This window comes from Parus major, chromosome 6 (assembly GCF_001522545.3).
Source record: "Parus major isolate Abel chromosome 6, Parus_major1.1, whole genome shotgun sequence".
In the NCBI taxonomy this organism is placed as follows: Eukaryota; Metazoa; Chordata; class Aves; order Passeriformes; family Paridae; genus Parus; species Parus major.
Window position 1 is genome coordinate 26,538,597 of NC_031775.1, and position 16,548 is coordinate 26,555,144.

Below are 16,548 nucleotides of genomic sequence, written 5' to 3' on the forward strand. Positions count from 1 at the left end.
CAGATTTTTCATTGATCACCTTTTCAGACTCAGATGCTATAAATTTCCTGCCTTTTCCCAGCATGCTATTCTCCCAAATGACTTCAACTTGGATATGACAAATCCTCCTTAGCTAAGAGCCTCTGTGGACTGTTTAGAGAGCTTTGAAGGCTCCCTCTAATGGGGTGGGGTAGTGACCCTGCACAGTTGTCCAGAGTGAGAGAGATGGCACTGGGTTACACAGTGTGGGCACCCAGCTTAGAGACCTCTGCCAGTTTAAAAGGTAAACTAAAGGTAGGGAGATACTTGAAGCAGCATTCTGTGAGCTCCTGTACAAACTTCTCACCCTGCTGATGCTCCAGCCTACTCACAACATGCACTGTGCTCACCTGCCTTCACTTTATAAACTCTGCTTCTTTGGGGAGCTCCTGAGGACAAAAATGTACTGTCACTCCTAGCTGTCAGGGAAGGCAGTGGTGAATTATTCCAACCCAGGAGCTGCAAATACACCTGCAGACAAGCTGACACAACACGTACCAAAAGTGCAGCTGAAAAAGGACCTGCACTGAGCTCACGTCCAGCGCAAACCCTGGGGTAACAGCACTTCAAAAGCCAAGGACTGTATCTTCTGAGTCCAACCCCTCTGCCCCCACTTCCCACAAGACTAACTTCTATTCTCTGAGTGCTTGTAAAGCTCTAGGCTGATTAAATAAATGTTTTCCTCTTTGGTGAATGTGAGAGCTTAAGATTTCCTATTACTCATGCCTTCAGCTCTGTCCTTCCTTCCAGAACAACAGCGAACAAGAGCCAGAGAGAACAATAACAAGAATCCCGCTAGGAGAGCTCACATGCCAGTGGGTCTGGTAGAGGAAGAACTAATTACCTACAGACATGTTCTGCTGGCCAAAAGACACAATTAAGTGCATATTTGTTGTGTTACATTTGCACAGCTGCACTCATTCACTCTCCACTCAGAGATAACTTAGCAGTCACCTGACAGAGAGCTGTTAAACACGTAGAAAGCTTTACTTTTCTATTTAAATACTACGAAAACAATTATGGAGTTGAAAGAGTACATTTGAGAGTAAAAGCACTTTCCTTTTTTCCTTTTTTGTTTTAGTTTTTATGAGAAGTTACAATAGGCCCATTTGAGAGACAAACCTATCTGATATTTATTCCTACAATGACTCTGAGGAGAATGACTTGATTTCTTAACTTAAGGACTATGGAGAAGCACAAAGACTAATTCAGACTCATCTTTTAAACCCCTTAAGGAATGTAATGAACTGTAAAACAGGAACTGTGGCAGTAGCCTAGTATTTTCCAGGGAAGCTTTATTTTAATTACTTGCAGAGGTCACAAAACCTTCAACCCTGTTTGATGTTCGGTGTAACATCAAATTCCATTGTTTCCTTCTCTGCAGGCTTCTGTGATCTCATGAGTGGCTGGAACAGCATAAACACTGTGAAGACCAAATTTTGCTTCTAATAACATCCTGACCCAAACTGTCCACTCGTTTTTCCCAGGCTCTTATCTGTTGAGCAAGTGACTACAAATATCTGTGCTCAGAAAAAAAAAAAAAAAAGAAAAAAAAAAACAAAAGAAAAAAAAAAAGTAGTCTCTTTGCTTCCAAAGGATTTCAGAATCTACCATAAGTTTCTTTATTACTACCAATGGAAGGAAAGTGTAACAAGTTTTTTTAAAAATGAGCCCTTGTCTAATATGCATCTCTAAAATTTGGACCTTCTAAAGCTGTTTTTTACACTACTGTCACAGCACCTCAATAGAAGCAGCTCTCAGCACAGCCTCTGTCTCTGTTCAACCTGCGGGAGGATGGAGCAGCAGGAAGCAGAGCTCACACTGGCAGTTCCCAAGCTGATGGAGCCGTAACAGAAAAGTCTGGGGAAAAGTGGGAAATGGAGCGTGAGGCTGTGACTGTAAATGTGAGTGACAACATGCATGGAAGAGACCCTCTGAGCCCACCACTGATTGCTGTGCTGCCTTGGCTGAGACAAAACCCCAGCTGCCCTGCTGTTATGAACACTTGCACTGTTAATTCATGCCCAGTGTCTAATTTTATACAAAAATACTTCCCAGCATTACAACAGTGACTGACAAGGTCATGCTAGTGTATTCCCTAATGGATGGACTGTAATAAACTTTGTAACTTATTAATGTTAATTCTATCAACACACAGTATTGCCACACATCAGCTGCTGCTGATAGCAGTGCAAGTATTCACTGCAGGGAATACAGTTTTCCTTATAGCAAAGATGTGAGTAATCATTCAGGCTAAATCCCCAGCTGTGAAACTGCTCTACTGGCATGAAGAGGCAGCACTTGTGGCAGCTGAGTACCAACTGGACTTGCTTTAGCAAGGCCCTAGAAGTTACTTGTGATTGCACTGTCAGCTCTCCTTTGAGAGCTTTCCTGCAACACCCAAAGTTGAGTAATTTGCACACACAGGTGAGATGTTCAGCTATCAGTTATGGTCTTTATGGAGCTGTTCATTCTGACTTTACAGGGAAAATCTACCTATTGCTACACCAAAGCTGAGAATTCACGTTACCTACACAGTTAACAGCAGGTGAGTACAAAGAAGGGAATCCCACTCAAGAAATGCACCCACAGGAGCCCAAAGTGACTGGCTAGATTCTTATGGGCAGTACACAGGAACAAAGCAACTGCAAACACAGCTTTACTGCCAAATGCCAGGATTTCAGCACCATCTCTGTTAGGATCTTATGTTAGATTTAAGCACAAGAAACCTAATCCCACTAACTGAATAAGTAGTTAATCAGAAGTAATGTAGAAGAAATATATGCACTATATTTTATATTTTGTAAAGTTTCATTTGTATCTAATTATAATACAAATCTGTGAATTCACTGCCTTCATTACCCTTATTTTAGGTGCATATGAAGGCAAAATCCAGCACCCACCATTTCATTTTCTTTTAAGCCTCATTTATTGCAAAGATTATTTTTTAGATTGTTAACTCCTCAGCAGCAAGTATCTGACACAAATCCCTTCTCTATTTCTCAACAATGCTGGAACAGGTTCAGTTTATAAGTACAGGTGTGGGCTTTCTATATCTTCTGTAATCTTCAGGCTTCACAAAGCATTAGATAAGTAAATATTCCTTTATCTTGTATGCATTTTGTCCAGCATGATTTTTGACATGGAAAGATACTTCAGAAACTGAAGGAACTGCTTACAGTCACATTCATATTGCTGGATTAGTTTATAATTAGAATTAACCATCAAAGCTACTTTACAGTAACTCCACCATAGTGCCAAGGACCTTTTCAAACAGCCTGATGCTGGAACAACTGTAATTTTGACTCCAGCAGCCAGTAAAAAATCCTTTTTGTGTGAAGGATAGGTGTACTGAGCTGTAGGGAGTGCCCCATGTCTGCAGCACGGTGTGAAAGCCCCTCCAGCTCCAGCTTCCAGCTTGCTGAGAGCAGGGCAAAGCCCTTGGCATGGTTCAGTGCTGAATGCCAGCTCTGTGACACAAGTGAAGGGACAGCAGGGAGCCCCGGGAATGGATTTTGTACCGGATGCACACAATATCCAATCTTCCGCAACACCGGGAATCTCCAGCTTTCCAAGTCCTCCTTGTGTTTGCTTTCTTTAGGGGATGACAGAAGCACTGAGTTATCAGGAATATGGGAGTTGTGGAGTGAGACACGACCCTATTTCTCCTTTTAACTCTTCCCATGAAGTGACTGTTGGTCCCTCGACCCCTTCCTCTGGCTGGACCTCAAATTACAGAACTCTGTGTTTGTGCATTAGCAGGTCTCATCCACTGCAGCTGCATCTGCAGTGCTGCAACCACAGCTCCAAACAATGGGAACTAACTTGAACTGGAAAGAACTTCTTTAATTAGTAGAAATACAGCTGACTCCAACCTGCTGAAATTTAACTAGAAAAGTCAGTAACAAACCTCCTTTGTATCTTAAAAAAACTTTCTGAATTGTTTCTGAAACTGAATTGTTTCATAAATAAGAAAGTTTTGCACCTGATAGCAGATGATAAATACTGGACCTCATCCTAATATAAAAAGCTTTTTATCATTTTCAAAAATTAGCATATATCTCCAAACATGATTTGATTGCATGTATGGACAAACAGAAATAGAGAGCAGTGTTGGATATGTATATATAATTATACATGCATGTGGCATTTGGAAAGAACATACATATTCCTGGATCTTAAAGAAAGCATAAAAGGAAAATCAAACCATTTTTGAGACATTCTGCTGCAGGTCTCAATCATAAGAACTGAGATAATATTAACTAGAGAGGAAAAAAAGGCAATTACTAAGTCATTAAATTAGAAATAAATATAACTAATAGGACAGATAAATTTACCAAAGCAATAAGTAGGAACAGTATGTTTAAAGACAATAAAATCTTTACTACAGCATGATGTGAAAAAAAAACCAAACAGATCAGGCAAAATTCTCTTGTGATCTGTAGATGAAAAATGATGAAAATTGACACAAAAAAGGCAGGAGTATTCAGAATGTGTACTTTTAGGGTCTGTATTTGACAATCCAATTTCCTGTTTGATACTGTTTACTGAGCAAGATTTATTTTTTTTTTAATAGTGTTTTTCACAAATCAAAGTTTACAGATTATTCAAGACCTGAATAATTTGAACTCAAAGAGGCTTAGGAAAAGTGTAGCAAGGCATTGCTCAGACAGATGGCTCTGATAGCAGGGGAGGCTCTGCTGAGCCAGATACCTCAGAGATTACTTCCTTCAACCCACAGCATGAGGTACTGCTGGCCAAGATAAGAACACAAAACCTTCCCTGGTAAATCTGCTGGTGACTCACAGGCAGTGCTTGTTTAAGCCATCTAAACCAACCAAGTATGTTCTTAGAGACTGATGCAAAATGCCTGCAAATCCAGAAGGCAAGGCCCTGTGAGACTCAGAGCCATGTTCAACAGCAACTGACAGAGGCACTTGGGGAACATCATTAAAATCTCCCAGAAAAGGCTGTCACAGAGTACCTGAAAGGGCCTGCTCTTCTGATCATTTAATGTATACAATGAATATAAAGGAAAAGCAGAAAAACTTTTGTAACACCAGTGGGTGCATACACACGTATTTGAAGAAGGGAATTGAGTGGAGAGCCATCAGCACGAGGTGAGTCTTCAGCTGTGATCCTGAAGGACTCAGAGTCAAATCATTACTCAGATAAAGGCTTCAGAGGGGACTAGATCACAATGACAGGTGATTAAAAGCAGAGAAAGGATGTAATAGCAGGAAAGAGCAGGAGTTTTTCAATCCTACTGAAAACTCTGTGACATCAAAAAGCTGGAATTAGACAAATTTAACCTCAAAACAAGGTGAAGTTTCTAAAAAGCAAAGGTAATTTAAGCAGCATGAGGGAAAATTTTTGGCCTTGCGATTGTTCTGCAGTTTTCACGACTGGGTAATTTCCCAGAGGACAAGCTTTCATTTGGTTTCTAGGGAAAAGCTCTGATTTTGAAAAGAGAAGGTCAAGCAAGATTACTTTAGTAGAGTTTCTGACCTTAAAATTCATTCCAATGGGCATTACATAGAAAGAAAGACGATTTTACAGATGCATCAGGCAGCTCCTAGGGAGCACAGGTCACACTGGAAAGATTCCCAAGAGAGTTAAATCAGTTCACTGAGACCTGGCTTGGCTAAACAGCAGAATTCCTGGTATAGCAGGGCCCTGGCAGCTAGAAGGCAGCTTTGGCTGATCTGACTTTTGGCTCTCTGAGACATCTCAAGTGCAAGGCCAGGAGAGGTTCTGGGGTTGGGTAAATTGCATCAACCCCAAAATTGCTACTGATCCTGAGAGCTCAGTGCTGTGACAAGGCTCTGTGCCCTGGGGAAGGCTGGGAGAACAGCTCGAGGAAAAACTCATGTTAAACTGTTCAGTGGGCACATACAAACCACTTTCTGACTGGTGAAGACAGTGAGAGCTAGAGAGTTTAAGCAACTCACCTAGGACCCAAATTAATGCTTACAGCAGAGCCAGGCAGAGCAAAATTCTCAGAATCCCAGCCCCATACAGCACTAGACCTAAGTAACTGTAGCCAATTTTCTTGTTCATCTCACACAGATGAACAAGAAAATTGTTGCCTTTCCCGTTGTCTGTCAGAAGAATGATTCAGGAACGATGCAAGCTTTGGCATGTGATTCAGCAAAGCCTGGGCTCCATTCTGATATCTGCATTCACTTCACAGGGAGTGTCCCAAAAACAACAGAGAAACAAGAGTTGCAAGGGCCAAAGGAGGGGAGTAAGCAACTAAGCATGAGGTCAGACTCAGTACATCCATAGAAAACAACTAGAGAATACAAAACAAAAGTAGCCTGTAAGAAACAAAGTACACATGTAACATGCAATTTATTTTGTATCACAGAGACTGATGGATTGTTCTGATAGGGAAACATTTTATGTGGGAATTAAGCCAGGAGTATTTTTCTATTAGTGGCTAGAGCCTGCTCCTGTAGGAAACTGATCCTATTGCAACCAGTCTGATCTGATAATGCCTTAAAAAGTCTAAAGAATGTGTTTTTATCCTTGATTAACTGCAACACTACCCACTACCTTTGGAAATCTCTTACAGCAAGAGGTCACAGCAAACAGATGGCAACCTAGGGAAAGGACAAATTTACTTCTAATATTTTTCTTCCCAGTCACTCCACAGTCATCCATATCTGTTAAGAGCTTCTATTTGACAACATTCATTCTCAGAAATCTTTGTTTTGTAATTCTGGCCAAAGTACTTATGTTACACTAAATTTAAAATGGAAATAAGAAAGGACTTCAGGGTAACCAGGGGATTCTTACTGCAGAGAAATAGTTGACTCTTTTGACTCTTTTTCAAAAAGAATGACTTTGAATAAATGTCAGACCACCAACACGTACTCTGCTAGAAGCAGAGCCTTTTCTTTTTGGCAGAAATCCTTTTTTTTTTTTTTATCTTTTTCTATTTGTCAGTCTTCTAACTTCTGATAGACATGATTTCCAATTACAGCTGCAAAACTATGCAAGTACATTTTTGAATCCTTACTGGCAGGAATATCCAATCAAAGTATGCATGTTGGAGCCAAGACACAGTAGGGAATTTACTCCCTATCTTGTTTACTTCAGCTTCATATAAAAATCAAGATTTCTAATTACCACAGAAAAACTTTTCCCACATATTACTGTAGTGATGAACAGGAAAGAGCTGATGGACATAAAGCAGAAAGGTATATCTAACAACATTTGACACCATTTGATCTTCAACTGACTACAGCATCTCCATAATTTTGCCTCAACAGCAGTAGTTCAGGGATGATGGTGAGGTAATTCTGCTTAAAGTTTCTTACTGCTTCAGTTTTTACTCTCCTCACTCCTAGGAAAAGTTTCCAGCCAAGATGCCACTGCTTTACAGAACTCTTAGCAACAGCATATCCATCTTTAGGCATAACAAATCTTTCTGTCCAAATCCTACATGTAAAAGTCAATTTTTTAACATTTTAAATTATACTCAAATGATTTCCAAGAGTTATTTCCTTGACCTCTGCAAACCACAAAAAGAGTTTAAATGCCAGAGTTTGCTGGTGATGAAAAGATGCATCTTTTACTGTGTGCTATTTTTTCCTCTTAAAAAGGCTTGTAATACATGTCACACATCCCAGATAGCTATCCAAAGAGCTTTCAAACCTGTATGATCTTCTAATATAGCACGAGCATGTAATTAAAATCTACCCATCATGTACTTCAGGTGCTCATTTCAAACATTTCACCACCCATAAAATACTCCCATGATCATATTTCTCCATCTCTAAAACCACCTGCTCAATAAAGACAGGTGTTCATTCTGTGGACTTCAAAATCCCTAGAGATTCCAAACATATATTTTGGATTAGTATTTGTTTTTTTTAACCTTTTTTTTCCCCCCTCAGGAAAACACCCTGACAAAGCAGACAAAAGAGAGACTGAGTCCTCACAGAGTGAATGCTGAGCACAATACCCAGATGGAACCTGCTACAAGCAGGTGACAGCTACAGGCTTGCTCCAACAGGCTCCTCTCCACTTCTCAAGTTTCAAACATGTTATTGCTGCATTCTTCCCAACAATCATTTTTTATGGGAGATAGGTGTAAGTTCTACCCTTGCTTTCTAGAAGTCAGTTGTAAACTTTTCACTGATAGGAAGACTTAAAGCAGGACTTAAAAATGAAACATCAGAATCCTGAAAAAAATATTTCACCACTTAATCCATTTTTCATTGTGATCTCAGTCCAGGAGGAACAAAAAGTAACTGGCTGAAATAATTTCACATTGCTGCAGAGTGCACAGCTACATTCCACTGTCACCACGTCCCAGCTGCCAGTGGGGCTGCGATGCTGGAGGAACTTCTGGTTCAGTCTAAACACTTTGGTGCAGGGATCGTGATTAATTTTATCTCTCTTGTGGGTGATTTTGGCAGGTAGGACTAGCACAATGCAAAGGTTTAAAAGATGGATAGAAGAAGCAATGGTGGCTAGAAAATAAAAATAGACTATTATGTTTTCCCTAAAGTCTGCTCCCAGAGAACAAGATGTGTTCTGCAATACAACAACACAGTTATCTAACACAATGCACTCATCCAGGTAAGATATCCTTCTACTAAAAGCTTTTATGTGTTCTGTGCACATCTAAGACATGAAAAAGCTACTTATTTTGGCTGTTCCATGTTACTGGAATACCTGCAGTGGCTATTTGTCACAAAGGCTGTTGGTGGTGGCAATAAGCTTTGTGATCATATAAATGCCTCTATTGAAATATTTTTAAAAAATTTGATCAGACTGCTTAAGTTTTTTAGCAATATTTAGTACAAGAAATACACTAGAGAATTTTTAACTAAATCAACAATGTAGACAGTAAAGATGCTTTGCTAGGATATGTAGATCCTAATCAGCAACACTGTACTCACAAAAGCAATTTATAAAGATAAGCCATGACTTTATAAGCACCTGAGAGATTTCACAAATCCCTTTGTGGCAATAAGGAAGCTTTAATTGGTTATTTTTTCAAATTACTTGTTACAACCTGCTCTTATTATTCAGCATCTTTACATCCTTTTAACATTCCTCCCCTTCCTATTGATGTTCAAATTGACTGAAGGATGGTTTCCAAACCACTGCTGAGAAGTTAATGCCTTGTGATTATGCTGCCATAGCAACTAACTTCTGTTAGGGCTCTGTCAACTTCAGATACTTTTTTGTCATCTTTATAAATCAAGTCTTTCCCAATTACAGATACCCTTCCTGCCAAATTCAGTCTTTTGATTGGGGCCAGGGGATTCACTAAAATCCTGTTAGAAAGATTTTTACATCAAGCTATTTATATTATTTTTCTACAGGTATATTTATTCTAGATTTTGGATCTTGTGCCTGGTGTGGTGTTCTCAGTAATTACAGCAGGTTATTTTTCAGCATGGAAGGGTAATCTAAATAAAGTTAAATCTGTGCTGCTACTCAGCTACATAGGCAACCTGTCTCAACCACTTACCCGTATTCTGAGTTATTATTAAACTTTTAATTTCCCTGCGTTTATCCAAACAAACCCCACATTAAAAAAAAAAATAAAAATCAGCATTCCATATTAACTGATAAAACACATCTCTCAGCAAAAACGCAGGAAAACTAGAAACAAATGATAACCTTATTTCTATGCAAAAAAATCTCCAAAGTGATCAAAAGAGCCAAGAAACTCTATCAAGAATTATTTAAGATACAGAATCATATTGTTCCTCCACACAGCAGCAATCAGTTCAATCAGAAACAGCCCAAGCTCTGTGCCATTCTCCTCTCTTCCTGCCAGTTTAAAAATATGTGTAGCTGCACTCTCTTTATCTAAACCACAGAATTACACACAGCCTTTAAAAATAATCCTTTTTGGTGCACAGCAACAAAAGTACAAGTACCCTATTATGATCCCCCTGGCAAGCTATTCAGTCCCATCAGAAAGCTGCACCACCTTCCCTCCCCCAGGAAAGCCATGACCCTTTCCAGCTCAGCTCCAGTTTCACAGGAAGGGATTTACCTTCTCACAGGGGTTTTTCAGTCCAAGTCCATCTCCTCCTCAGCTCCGCTGAGGCTCGGGCAGGAGCACAGCGCTGGTTCTGCTCTCCCCGAACCGGCTCGGCTGTGCCTGGAGCTGCACCCAGCCCGGAGCCCTCCTCCTCCTCCTCCTCCTCCCTCAGCCCTCTCCTGCACACACCCACCAAAACCAGCAAATAACCCTCCCTGCACATTCAACCCACTCGGGCTGCGACTCGGCCATCCCATTCTGGAAAAGCAAAAGGGGAAGGACACCGACCCAGGCAGGGGCAGGAGAATTTCTCACCACTTTCGTGTGTCACTATTTGATGTCGACACAATTCACAACATTTTTCCCTTGGGGAGAGGCGTCTCCTGTCTATGAACTCGGCTCTCTCCTCCTCTGGAAGTTATTAAATATTACTTCCACAGCTTCTGAAGAATTTATACAGCCTCCTGGGTGTTAGTCTAGTTTTGTAGAAACACGTAGTTTATCTGAGACTGTATTGTAGCCCAATTCAGACTGATTTGGGCTAGCTCAAGCACTGGGGCCACTTCCCACGCTGGTACCTGTATCCTTTATCTTGTTTGCACATTTTGGAGTGAGAACATGCTGCAGTCACACTCTGGGAACACTGGATGAGTTTTCAATGTGCTCTGTGCTCTGACCCTATCTGATCTCTCCCAGGTGTTTTCTGTAATGAAAAAGGTCTTGTGCACCTGACTAAGAGGGCAAATGAACACAGCATGTGCTTCTGCTTTTGTTATCATTTACCTGGGACGTTCAAGCAACATGGTCACGTTTTCTCCTTTATTCTAAAGGCAGTAAAATTAAACACAAACAAAGCAAATCACAGAACAAATCATGCACCAGACTGTGCTGCTGCCTCTCATATGCTCTGTGGCCTTTTTCCCTGGATTATTGTGCTGTGTGTGACTGGGAGACACTGGTTGAGAGCAAAGTCTCTCCCAAGCCTGTAAGACACCTAAAGCACAAGATACTTAATGCTATAAAAACAGAATGGTACTGCATTCTTCAGGGATATTATTATCCACAACTTTAACATACCCCCAAACCTGTTTGGATCCATCCTATCATCAGTCTCTGGTTCATCAATTGCTTAATTTATAAAAGTGTTTGAACTTTTACTACACATCAATCTGTATTACCAGTACAGATCTCATCATTAAAATACAGTAAATTAAATATTTTGTGATACTTCCTGTATTACTGTTATGAAAACAGCCTTGCTAAATACTTCATTTGGCAGAAGAATATATGCTACTTTTTCATTTAACATTTCTGAACAGAATTGAAATAAATGTCAGTTTAAGAGCCACCTGGCTTCTCAATCTAGAAAGTGTTTTAAGAACACAGGACCAGATACGTGACTGTACTGAAGTACCTAACTATACTCTGTCCATGGATCTTTGCAGAGAAGAGTGATGTTTTCATCACATGAGCTATGAGTCCCCTTAAAATAGATTAGTTAAAAATGCAGGCTGCTGAGTGTCTCTGAAAGTCAATCAACTGAAGCATCTGAATGCTAATACTCACATGAGCAGAGCTGCTCACATGGGTGAGTGTTTGCAGGAGGCAACACTTCAACAACTTAGACAGGCATTGTTCAAATAATTCATTTACAGTTTGTATGGGAACCAGCAAGGTTGTTCTGTGATGATATTTGTTTATTTATTTAGTGTTTAGAACAGACTCACTCATCTCTAAAGAAACAGCAGAATCTCCCATGAATCCCTCACAGCACAGGTTTCTAAATCTAGCTCTGAAAACATCTGAAGAAACTTTCAGGCTCTTCTGGGTCACATTCTTTGCCTCTTAAATATGGATACAATTTTCTTAAACAAATGTAGCAGCTTTCACAATATGTTTGTTTTTCCCCTCCCCTAAGTACTGTTATTTCCTTCAAACTTCAGAAGTCAGGGTGTCTCAATTGAAATCTTGCAGAATTCGTTACAGCACAGATGAGACATCTTAAAATTCTGGCAATTAAATGAACAGTATTTACAAGTACTAAACTTCAGTGGTGTTAAGTACCACATCTTAAATTACTACTCCTCTTTAAAATCAGAAGAACCTCAGTATAAATTACTATATCACAAACATATTTAGAACTTGACCTGACCTTGCAGTCTGAAATCAAGGGAACCTTCTGGTGGCCTGGACTCTCTTCAGGTCCATCTGTGAAAATGGCACTGTGCCACTGCTTACAAGGTGGGGTGCAAGATTCAACAGTGCACAGGAAGCAAAACCAGCGCAGGCAGCAGCCCCTCAAACAGGAACTCGAGCTATGCACAGCCAGGAGAAATAACACAATAGCCTTTTTTTTTTTTTTTTTTTTTCCTCTCTCTGTCTCTCTGATGTTGTTACTCTTTTCTAGCATTTATGAAAAAATTTTGGAAAATTTTAACATTAATTTTGATAACTCTAAACCCCTGCTTTATAGCCTTTTTTTTTTTTTTTTTTTTTACAATTAATATTAAGTGAAAAGCATTATAAAAATAAATGTGTGGAATAGCAAGATGGTAAAGGCACTTGAGACACTGTCTCTAGATCATGAGATCAAATCCTCTTCATATCAGTTACAGCTGGAAAAGGAGAAAAATGTAAAAACTCTATCTTATTCCTGGACTTTTTGTATGATTTTATGCAAAATATCCACTTTTTCCTGCCCTTATGACTTTTTTGTGCAGAGATAAAAGAATATTTCCTAGCAGTAAGACATTTTAGATAAGCAAAGATGGAATACATGGATTCAGGCATGATCCACCATTCTCTGAAGTCAGCTGGAAGCTTCTCAATCATTTAACATATTTTGAATTAAGCCCTGGAGTAGTAATTATACTGTGTATGAAAAACACATTAGACAGAAATCATTTAGGTAGACATCTTTCAAATGGTTAAATACATGATCGAATTTACTTAGATTTATGGAGCTGCACATGTCTACACAGAAGTTTGCAGGTTTAGGATTAGATAGCATCTTTCAAGAGGCAAGCCCTGAAGCTATAAAAACCATTGCTCAGTGGAAAGTGTGTAGAAGTGCTCACTCTCACTATGCTGTTATTGCCTGCTAAAAACGGGGTTTTTTTACCAGAGTTAATGGGAAATGAGTAATTTTCATAACTAAAGATTCCTTTCTGCTAGAGATATCCAAGGAAGAGCACTGATCTCTGTTGCCTTGACAACATTTCCTGAAACACTCAAGCATTAAAGTATCCAGTACGCTCAAGAAAGTTGCAATATCTATTTCATATTGGACATTTAGCACATTTATTGTGTTGGCATGCCCTCATCTATCATCTGTGAGTATTTGTCACAGAAAGCAATGTGCCAAATAATACATCAGAAATATCTGAGCTGACTTAAATACACATGGTATTTTTCTTGACTATTTCCATGGCTACTGAAAGTTGTTACATCTATGGCCAAGAAAAAAAAAAAAAAAAAATTCTTCCCTGATTTGTGGATATTAGTAAAATAAGTCCTGTCTTCCTCCTAATGCATTCCTTAAATGAGCAAAGCGATCACCTCTACAGAGTGGCTGGAGGGAGTCCATCCTTGAATCTGAGAGTCTGAATCCAAACCTTGGCTTTTCTGGTGGGTTTTGTTGAGGGTGCTCCAGGGGCACCCTCTGAGGGTGCTTCTATAGCTGCTTCTGAGATGAAGACTCTTAGGTCCACATGAGGAGTGGCTGTTCATTGTAGGAGACTGAAAAATCTGACTTTCTCAGAGGGGCTAAAGCCATACTGAGGGACAAAATAAGCAGGAATTACAAGTCTGGAATGTTGCAAAGAATCCCAATTTCTCTTTAAATAAAAATAGATAAATAAGTGAAATAGGCTTTTAGTGGTAAAACAGGCAACATCAGCCTCTGTGAACACAAAGCTAACTTTCATGTTTTCATCTCCCTTCAGTTTTTCTACAGACTGCCTTAGATGTAATAAGAATAAGCAGAAAATAAAGCAGCACCAAAATGGCTTGCTGCTAATTCTTTCTGATCCATTAGAGGGAAGTGTTTGTACACAATGTGCCACAGAACTCCCTTCAATTGCTTCTAATAATTTCTTTGGATGAAGATGATGAGATAGCATACTCTGCTTCTGACATAATGAATTATTTTATTGACAAATAAAATGAGATCTACAGTTCATTGTATTTACTACAGGACATTTGCTATACAATCATTTTTATTCACAAAGGCAAAATATAAAGTGTTTTGGGTTTTTTTCTAACTGCATGTTAGTAGGTATAATTTGGGCTGGGCAGACATAACCTCTACCTAGACAATTCCTGTAAGTGTGCTACTTCACACCAAGAATATGGTTTCCTTGTCAAGGGGCAAACAGCAGGACAAGAGACAACCCACAAGATATAAATCATCAAAACCACCCAAATTTTCCAAAGCAACATTGCCAAAGAAAACAAAGAGGGAAGATAGTAATCCTTTCATGAGAATCTCAAGCTTCATCTAAATTAAACCTTCAGGTGAACTGAAAGGTTGTGGGTGATTTCCAGTACAGGATAAGGAGATTGTTAATTGTCCTGCCTCAAACAGGTCTGCAGCCCTCTCTGAGCTGTGGCATCCTGTTCTGTGAATTATCTCCTGTGGCTGCTTCCGACATCTCATCTCCGTTACTACCAGAGGATTTATGTCACGCTCTGACCCCATCCTTTAGACGACCTCTCCTGCCCAAAGGGGACACTTGTGCTGACACACAGTTTTCTCATGCTAGCTTTTGACTTACTAGTTCCTTGAGTCATTTTTAGAGACATTTTTAAACTGCCCCTTTGGAACTGCGCATCTCTGACAGCGACAAATCATGAAACAAGCCCACAGTTCCCATAAACTGCTCTGATTGTTGAGCAGTAGCTGCTCACCTGTATCTTCCAAACTTTTCCAGCACCACTTAAAAGACACTGAGTGTCTGAATGTCTCTCCTGCAGCTGCATTCCCAGCTGATACTCTGAGAACTTTTATCATGTTTTATCATGAATGGACTATCCAAGTTGCTAATACACACTGAAATTCAGTTAAGCCAGTGTCTGAATGGCCCCCCTGGCTACACAATGCTATTTTTTTTTGGTGAAAATTTCTAACGACTTGGCCAGGCTACACCTTACAGACAGCAGTCAGAGCAACACTATACAACTTCTATAGGCCTTTGAGGAGTTTGGCCTGTTATGTGCTAAGAACCACTGCTGCCCTCTGCTGCAGTATTTTGTGTTGTGTCTCTGATAACCAGTGAGAGCCATAAATATTCAAGTAAAATTTCTAGTCTTAACCAGAATTTAGCATGCTTAATGTTTCCATTACTGACAAGATCATTCAAAAGCTCTGTTTCTAATTCATCAGAAAAGTCTGATGCTGCAGGGGCCAGGTCAAATAGAAAAAACTATCTTTTTTATCTGATTTTGACTCTTAGAAGAGGAACACCCTTGCAAGAGTTTGGACATGCTTCCTTTATGCAGTAAATGCTGTCTCATCTTCTAATAAATAAATAATAATAATAAATAGCCATAGAAGTATAAGAACTATGAAGTGAGAAACTCACCTTGGGGCCAAAATGAGCACTAAGGTTCTGCCCTGGATACATCTCTGATAACTTGAACGTTATCTTAAATTATGATGGACAGCCAAGTTCCAGGTCAATTGAACTAATCTTTCCTTAGTCTCAGTTTATCCAGTTCTGATGGGATACAACTCATGATCCCTCAAACAACTGTTTCTTCACTGATGCTAGGAAGAGTAACATGAGTGCAACTTCGCTATATTCAACTATACAAAATGGTCCAGACAGAAATAGTTTATTTCTTCCCAGCTCTCCACAGACTCCAAAAGCCTCTCTTTTGTCATTTTCATCTGAATAGGTTGCATTGTTTGTAGGTGAGAGCAACTGTCATGTACCCCTAAAATAATTTTAAAACTATCTTATGTTTCTCAATCCCACAAATATAATTAATTCTCTCCTGCAGTGCTTCCTGCACAGCATTGCAAATACAGTGTCTCCAGTCCATAATGATAAATTGCAAAAACTCATCAGTAGACAGGAATAGATAAGCAGATGGTGGCAGGCCAGAAGAAGAAAGCCAGAGACACAGCCTTCATGCTCAGGGGACAACTCAGGCTGCTCTCAGTAATTATCTGTGCAAGTCTCCAAAGGAATTAGATACAGATTTCAAAGGAGGCAGGCTAAGAGTCTGGCTAATGAAGGAACTGTACATCCTTCCAGTGCATCCTTCAAAATGCACATGGTGTCCACACGAGCTCTGAGTCCCTCATGGTGACTGCTTCATATTCTGAATGCTGAACCAGAGAAACCTCCACAACTAAAACCACAATACCATTTTATGCCAAACCTGAAACTTCTTACAGTAGGGCTGACACAGTCTTACATTTGTAGTAGATGGGACACAAAGAAGGGAACCTGTAACACACATTCACTAGCAAATTCCAGCTGCTTTATTTTTTGTGATATTTTCAGGTT

At 39.7% G+C, this 16,548-nt stretch overlaps 1 protein-coding gene across 20 annotated transcripts in view; it reads right to left on the reverse strand.

The window, feature by feature from the left end:
- Positions 1–16,548, reverse strand: part of ABLIM1 (actin binding LIM protein 1) — a 192,517-nt gene that overhangs the window by 54,814 nt on the left and 121,155 nt on the right. The window lies entirely within an intron of this gene.